This window comes from Gymnoscopelus braueri (assembly GCF_963280865.1).
Source record: "Gymnoscopelus braueri genome assembly, chromosome: 14".
NCBI lineage: Eukaryota > Metazoa > Chordata > Actinopteri > Myctophiformes > Myctophidae > Gymnoscopelus > Gymnoscopelus braueri.
In genome coordinates this window covers 6,513,167-6,521,992 of record NC_137619.1, presented here as the reverse complement: position 1 = coordinate 6,521,992, position 8,826 = coordinate 6,513,167, and the positions used below count along the sequence as shown (strand labels likewise).

General features: G+C 44.5%; 1 long non-coding RNA gene across 1 annotated transcript; it reads left to right on the top strand.

The window, feature by feature from the left end:
- The first annotated feature begins 309 nt into the window (after positions 1–309).
- LOC308100410 lies at positions 310–1,579 on the top strand. Its single transcript, XR_013934440.1, has 3 exons — positions 310–451; positions 1,217–1,269; positions 1,516–1,579. It is a non-coding gene; the product is annotated as an uncharacterized lncRNA (long non-coding RNA).
- The last annotated feature ends 7,247 nt before the right edge of the window (positions 1,580–8,826 follow it).

The following is an 8,826-nucleotide window of genomic DNA, read 5'->3' as shown; positions in this document are numbered from 1 at the left end:
CTTATTTCTACTGGTTGGTCTCCAGCCCTTATCGCTGCCCTAGTGATTTCCTACAGCTTGGTCTATGCCACCTGTCAGCAAGGGCGTTGAACTATGTGTGTTTCAGAGGAGATGTGTGATTGTCAACATATAAGGCCAACCAGTAGGGGCGAGTCTCTTTCAGTGTGACAAAGTGTGTAGTAGTATTATGTCCAACAATGAAATGGCCACAAATGTTCTAGGTCCAGTGATAGATCCAGCATCAGGTCCAGGCACGGTGATGGCTCCAGGCACAGTGTCAGATACCGGCACAGCATCAGGTCCAGGACCAGCCACGACTCCAGGTACAGCAACAGCAGTGGCTCGAGGCACTCTGTCAGGGCCAGACATGATGACAGGTCCCGCCGCAGTGATAGGTCGAGGGACACGGTCAGATCCAGACATGACAGATCCAGGGACACCGTCAGGCATGGTGAGTTGTCCAAAGGCCCCAAGAAATCAAAACCTTTATAAATCAGCAAGTAGTATCGTGCACCCCTAATTGTTACAATATGACATATTTATTATTTATGTCATTCATAGTCATCTGTCTTGGAAAGTTTTAACTCATATGCCGCCAATCGCGCATTAATGCGATCTAATAAATAGCGTGCTTGTCCGCCAAGATCGCATTAATGCGATCTAGTGATTAATTGGGGTTTATATCTCTGATCGCGCTATTCTGCTTATTTTTCATTCTAGGTTTCGAGTTCCACTTACTTCACCCACACCTGGATCCGGTTTCATGAAGCAGTTTCCGTTTCCGGTTTATTTTTTTCCCTGGTCATTTTCGGCCAGAATAGGGAAAAACACAGTTTTTCACACGGTATAAAAAACTAACGGAGAGGTCCACTTCTATAATCTATAGTCTGGGTGACGAACAGTCATCGCCGTCGTGTATCACATCGTAATTTTGGCCGATGGGAGAATCTGAGAACACGTCACATCCGGTTTGACGTATTTGACTGTTTGACTCTGTTTAGGGGGGGCGGGGCAGCGAGTCAGCGAGCTGATGAAGGTGTCTATTTGCTGCTCTCTGCTGGCAGATTTGTCGTATGTGTTTAAAACCGCACTTAGACAATTTATTTGAATGAAAAATTACAAAATTAAAAAAATAAAAAACATGCAAATCGCTGGCAATGTAATGCAAAAATATCACTTTGTAATTTCTTCTTTCTTATTTTTGTTCTTATTACAGGTGCTATGCAGTGACTGAGAGGCCAACATGGGCATTCCCATTGCCAACACAAGGTAAGTTGTGAGCTATTTCAATGAAGACAGGACACTGGCCAAGAAAGCTGGGGGACACTTTTCATTTGCAACCCTTCTCTCTTCTGCCCTTTCTCTCCTTTACTGTTCTCTCTGTCCTTGTCTCCTCTCCTATCGGGACACAAAAACTGCTCTTCAATTATAGCAGTGTTTTGTATCATTGTAGGGTGGTGTCTATAATGTCAGATAACATTTATTTGTGTTAATATAAACTTACTTATTTTTCAGTATACCAGAAGAAGGTCCTAACCATATTAATAGACATTAATGAACCTGCCTCTTCAGCGGCCAGTCTTGTTGAGAGAATGGAGAACATGGAGGACTTACAGAGAGAGGAGCAACTCCTCGGTCATGTCCAAGCTTTTAATACCCTGGTAGGCTTTACAAGAGTCTGGAAGTAATGAACAGCCTAAGATGCACTCGCACACTTTTTATGTTCCTCTGGGGTATGTCAGTGAAAGTCTTATTCCAACAGGTGCTGCGACTTTCCCGTAATGGAGGGGAGGACATTAAGGACTGTGTCCACAAAGTTCTTGACAGGTATGTTTCAACATACACTATGAATTAACCCTTGTGTGATGTTTGGGTGCGCTGTGGTTTCCAATGTCTGAACAATTATTTGGTTCATTCTTCTAGGTGAGGGCCTGACTGCATGTTTCCATTCATTTGCTTAAAGGAGAGTTCCAGTCATTTTAGGTGTTTGCTTTGATATGTCGCTAATCACTCACCAACATACCAGGGGCAGTTGACTTTTTTCATAGAAGCCCCTGTTGTCCATTGTGGAGACCCCATCCACTGGCATAATGGAGAAATGTGGATAAACAATCCTATTTTCGCCTAAAATCACCTATTTTAGCAGCTTCAAAGTTTTCTTCTTCTTCCACTAATCCTCATTATGCAGTGTCCTGACACTCAGACATGCACTGAATGTCCCTTATGTCCGTTCATACAGATCGACATGGAGCTGGTTGCTTGTTTCTCTCGCATAATCTGGCAACACCAAAGACTAGCTTCCACGTCGTTCTGCATGAATGGCAGCTCATAAGGGACATTTAGTGCATGTTTGAGTGTCAGTACACTGCATATTGAGGGTTAGTGGGAAAAAAACGAACTTTGGAGCTGCTAAAATAGGCGATTTCCGTCTATCCACATTACTCCATTATGCCAGTGGAAGGGGTCTCCACAATAGGGGCATCTATGAAAAAAGTCAACTGCCCCTGGTATGTTGGTGAGTGATTAGCGACACATCAAAGCAAACACCTAAAATGACTGGAACTCTCCTTTAACACCTGAACCCTCTGTTGACATTATGTCATGTCAATGACATAATGGTTGAACATTAAGTAATAATTAGTAGTATAAAGAGTTTATACCATGTTTTACAATAAATCCTACTACTTTATTAACATAAATGTCATTTGTTTTCCTTCAGGCTCTTCAGTAACAGCCTGATGGCACAGTTCAACATGAAGGGGAAGAGAAGACGCCTTTGGAGGAGACTTTTAGAGCAATACAAGGTAAGCCCATATTTCATGTTGACCAAGACAAGTGGCACCCGCCAATCTCTAAATTGAATTGGGTAAAACATGTCCTTCCCTGTTGACATAAAAAAAATACAATGCCAACTGTCTACCGTTGGCTATCATAACATCTTAAATAACTGTGGTGGTTAGGTGTAGAAGGGAGATGGCTTTGTATTAAACTAGTTGTGGATGTACAAGCAACACATTTTTGCATGTCAATATGGAGACTCACAATCAGTTTTATTGTCACTTCCACAATACACACTAGGCATACAGGGGAGCAAAATACCGTTCTCCACAACTCATGGTGCACATTAAAAAGAGGCAAACATTAAAAAGTAGAGAGCAGACAACATTGGTAAAAAGTGCTGATGTATTCAAAGTGCAATATAGATACAGTACTATTCAAAGGGCTATCCATCTTTCAAGATGTTGGTTTTGGGGGCAATATATGGCGAGCATGGGTTCAGGGTTCTGATGGTTTGGGGCAGCTGTTGGATGACCTGCTGGTGCTTCCCCCTGAGTTCTTGAACCTCCTACCAGATGGCAGGAGTTCAAAGATGGTGGGAAGGGTGGGACGAGTCAGTCATTGTGCTCATGGCCTTCCTGACACATCGATCTGTGTATTATGTCAGATAGGGACTAGGACAGCATGTTGCCGTTGCACATTTTTAATTGTCTTTTTCTACTATGCAGATGCAGTCATGAAATTCGACCCAGAAGCCACAGAGGACCTCATAAGGCAGCATGCCGCAGACCACCTCAAGCATGCTCTAGCAAGAAGGGGAGGCGGAGGACACACAGCAGGCCTCAGGACTGATTTAACTTGAACTTTCACTGTCCATTGTGGGGGATCTTGGTGTCACAGTATTGTGTATTTTGTACTCGTCTTCTGTTCTGTTCTGTTCAACGAAGTAGCTCTGGTTGGACCTTACCCTGGTAGCTCACTGGCTATTCAGTGCAGCACTTGTTTAATATTTTTCCGTTGTTGTGGGACCGACCCAAGCAAAAATGGCACTGTTTAGGAAGTTCTCCCTGCATTATGTTTTATTACTATTTTATTTTCATTCGGCCAGTGACGTGTAAAAAAATAAAGAGAATTTAACTGTTCTGTTCTGGATCAAGCTTAATCAGCCCTAGTGACAGCCCTAGTGAAAATGAACCTAGTGACTGCTCTGTGTGTGTGTGTGTGTGTGTGTGTGTGTGTGTGTCCTTCTGTATGATCTTCTGTATTCAGTCTTGAGCTAGACAGCATGGAACAACATTGTGGGAGTTAAGTGGCTGTCCCGTCAAAATAATTCAAAGCTGGCTTGATCTGCTGTTTGTTTGAATACTTAATTGGTCAGAAAGGTAAACGTCATGAGGTACGTTAAGGTACGTTAGGGCTAAAAGGATAACACAAGTCCTGGGGACTTGTTTCCATTGTGGTCCTATGAACTAGATTCCCTTTCAGGGGGTCTAGTTCCAGTTTCCATTGTGGTCCTATGAACTAGATTCCCTTTCAGGGGGTCTAGGAAGGGCAACAATGCCCTCTAGTGGATAAATCCAGTTTGTACATGGACATATTAACCCACTATTAGAACAGTTAAGGTGTTTATTGTCACTGTATAGAGTACAGAAGTCCTGACTCACTCGTCCATCCCCTGGGTCGTAAAGTAATTTCTCTATGGAGAATAACATTGGGTCATCATAGAATCGTCTCATATAAGAATTGTGGTCCAAAAATAAACAAACTGCCTCGGCGATATTGTCAGGGAGGAGCCTCTGTATCGTTTATGATAATCAGTCACTCATATTTGAAACAGTCCGTTTCTGGCAAAAATGTAACTAATTCGGCGGAAGTAACATTAGCGTTTTCTCACCGTCAGTTGATGCTTCATATCCATAAGAGTAAAACCGCCGGGGTCATTTGTTTATTTTTGGAACACAGTTTGACGCGATATTTAACACGTCTATGGGAATTCAGAACGGGGGGAAAAGGTTTTAAAGGTTTACGGTTCTAAATTCAAATGGTAGCCGATATGTCCTAAGTAGGCCGAACGTAGAGTTGGAACGGAGTTTGTAGCTAAAAGTATGAAGGACTAGTTAGGGGTCAAAAAACGGGCCGAATAATTAGTGGCAATAACGTCAGTTTGCTCGCTAAGTATATACTGTTAGGCACATACATGTGTCCTCTGCACTTTAATAACTAACAGCCTCAAAGCACATAAATGTGTCCTCTGCACTTTAACAACTAACAGCCTCAAATCATTCTAAGGCACACACATTGCCAAATTGTTGACCTGACCTGGAATCGTACCCAGCACATCCAGGACCTCTGGTTCACCAGGCAGGCCCACTAACCACTCAGCTATGGCACTCTGATTAAAATAATAATGTCAGAAAATTAAAGGAAACAAAAGTATGACTATACTAAGTCAGAGTCAAGCTTTACAAAATGTAAGTTATACTAAGTTATTATTTGTTTGTTTAAGTCAGACTATACTATACTCAGAGTCATAAGTTTACAAAATGTACTTAGTACAGTGAATGTCGGTTTGTCTCCATCGCTGAAAATAACATACATGTAAACAGACACAAAACTGCTGTCCTGTGCAGTTGGGGTGAAAAAACACAACCATTTCACTCCTAATAATACCTATTTGATTCTTTGGGGGAAATGCAGCTTTACCCAGTTGATGTCTGCCCTCAGAGGAACAGTTAGAAATGTCTTGCTTAGGGACATCCTGACTTACTGCTGTGGCCGAGCCTTGAACCTTTTACCTGCGGCTCACCAGTCAGTCACTCTATCCATTCACCTACAGCTGTCTCCTTAGATTCTGTGGTTCTAAAATGTTTTGTTGTGAACCCCCCAAATTGACATGTATTTGGGCAGTGGTCCCCATTGTGAAAAGATGTAGTGTAAGGGCCCCCCATGAAAAAGATTTATATTTATGCTGTTACAATGTTTTTTCTTTTGATTATTTGTCTTGTTTGTTGTTCAAGTCAAAGGAGAAGAAAAACTGTATTGTATCAACCAGCAGATAGCTCAGTGAGGTGAGACACTATATATGTGATCCAGAGGCCATGGGTTCGAATCCCATTGGAGTCTTTCCTGTCATGCTCTCCTTTGCAGACTGGCTTCCAGAAAAACAACTTAAAGCTACCAGGAAGGCTGTATTTCTCAGCCAACAGCTAGCTCAATGGAAGAGCATCTGTCCAATAACTTGACTTGACTTGAGTGGGTTCGATTCCCACTCAAGGCAAGGCAGGTGTCCCCGGTAAGTTGGGGCAGCGGATAAATTGACTGATATCCGTAGTGTTGCTTTCCTTTATAGACTAACTTCCAGAAAAACAACATAAATCCACCAAGAAACCTGTATTTCTCAGCCAACAGCTAGCTCAATGGAAGAGCATCTGTCCAATAACTTGACTTGACTTGACTTGAGTGGGTTCGATTCCCACTCATGGCAAGTGTCCCCGGTAAGTTGGGGCAGTGGATAAATTGACTGAAATTCGGTCTTGGGTTCGATTCCCACTCACGTGAAGTCCCCGGTAAATTGGGGCAGCGGATAAATTGACTGATATCCGTAGAATAACTTGTAGGAGTGTCCTGGTTCAAATCCAGTCACCACCTTAGTAACTGAGACCAAATCTGGCCAATTTGATCTCAGTTACTGAGCGATAGAGGGTGTGTAGAGTAGAAGGTAGTGGAGGGGGTAGAGTAGAGAGGAGGTGGGGTAGAGTAGAATAGGGGAGGAGTAGGAGGTGGAATAGGGGGAGGAGTAGGAATAGGAGGTAGAATAGAGGGATGAGTAGGAATAGAGGGGGGAGGAGTATGAGGAAGAGTAGGAGGTAGAGTAAGAATAGGGGGAGGAGTAGGAGGTAGAGTAAGAATAGGGGGAGGAGTAGGAGGTATATTAAGAATAGGGGGAGGAGTAGGAGGCAGAGTAGGGGGGAGGAGTAGGCAGAATAGGGGGAGGGGGAGGAATAGGGGAGGAGTAGGCAGAATAGGGGAAGGAGTAGGGGGAGGAGTAGGAGGCAGAATAGGGGGAGGAGTAGGCAGAATAGGGGGAGGAATAGGGGAAGGAGTAGGAATAGGGGGAGGAGTAGAAGGCAGAATAGGGGGAGGAGTAGGAGGCAGAGGAGGCAGAATAGGAGGCGGAGTAGGACACGGGGTGGGTAGAGGGTGGAGCAGTAGAGGGTTATCATTATGATTTTGTTTTGTGTCTGGAGGTGACATTTTATTAGAGATTTGCAATAGCCCGTGTGTAGAGGTTAAATTTTATTAGAGATTTGCAATAGCGCGTGTGTGGAGGTGAAATTTTATTTGAGATTTGCAATAAGAGGAGAACTTAGGAGTGTTGGCACTAGCCATAATGCCTCCTACTCCTCTGCCCCCTACTATTCCTCCTCCTACTCCTCTCCCTATTCCCCCCCTACTCTGCCTCCTACTCTGCCTCCTATTCCTACTCTGCCTCCTACTCCTCCCCCTATTCTACCTCCTACTCCTATTCCTCCTATTCTACCTCCTACCCCTATTCTGCCTCCTACTCCTACTCTTCCCCCTACTCCTCCCCCTATTCTGCCTCCTACTCCTATTCTGCCTCCTACTCGTCCCCCTATTCCTACTCCTCCCCCTCCCCCTACTCCTCCCCCCGCTACTCTGCCTCCTACTCTGCCTCCTATTCCTACTCTGCCTCCTACTCCTCCCCCTATTCTACCTCCTACTCCTATTCCTCCTATTCTGCCTCCTACTCCTATTCTGCCTCCTACTCGTCCCCCTATTCCTACTCCTCCCCCTCCCCCTACTCCTCCCCCCGCTACTCTGCCTCCTACTCGTCCCCCTATTCCTACTCCTCCCCCCGCTACTCTGCCTCCTACTCCTCCCCCTATTCTGCCACCTACTCCTATTCTGCCTCCTACTCCTCCCCCTATTCTACCTCCTACTCCTACTCCTCCCCCTATTCTGCCTCCTACTCCTACCCCTATTCTGCCTCCTACTCCTCCCCCTACTCCTCCTACTCATTCCTCTACCACTATTCTACATCCTATTCCTACTCCTCCCCCTACTTTACCTCCTACTCCTCCCCTATTTTACCTATTCTATTCTACCCCACCTCCTCTCTACTCCCTCCCCTACCTTCTACACACCCTCTATCGCTCAGTAACTGAGATCAAATTGGCCAGATTTGGTCTCAGTTACTAAGGTGGTGACTGGATTTGAACCAGGACACTCCTACAAGCTATTCTACGGATATCAGTCAATTTATCCGCTGCCCCAATTTACCGGGGACTTCACGTGAGTGGGAATCGAACCCAGGACCGGTGGTGACTGGATTTGAACCAGCCCACTCCTACAAGTTATTCTACGGATATCAGTCAATTTATCCGGTGCCCCAATTTACCGGGGACACTTGCCATGAGTGGGAATCGAACCCACTCAAGTCAAGTCAAGTTATTGGACAGATGCTCTTCCATTGAGCTAGCTGTTGGCTGAGAAAGACAGGTTTCTTGGTGGATTTATGTTGTTTTTCTGGAAGTTAGTCTTTAAAGGAAAGCATTACTACGGATATCAGTCAATTTATCCGCTGCCCCAACTTACCGGGGACACTTGCCATGAGTGGGAATCGAACCCACTCAAGTCAAGTCAAGTCAAGTTATTGGACAGATGCTCTTCCATTGAGCTAGCTGTTGGCTGAGAAAGACAGGTTTCTTGGTGGATTTATGTTGTTTTTCTGGAAGCCAGTCTGCAAAGGAGAGCATGACAGGAAAGACTCCAGTGGGATTCGAACCCATGGCCTCTGGATCACATATATAGTGTCTCACCTCACTGAGCTATCTGCTGGTTGATACAACACAGCTTTTCTTCTCCTTTGACTTGAACAACAAACAAGACAAATAATTTAAAAAAAAAACATTGTAACAGCATAAATATACATCTTTTTCATGGGGGGCCCTGACACTACATCCTTTCACATTGGGGTCCACTGCCCAAATACATGTCAATTCAGGGGGTTGACAACAAAATGTTTTA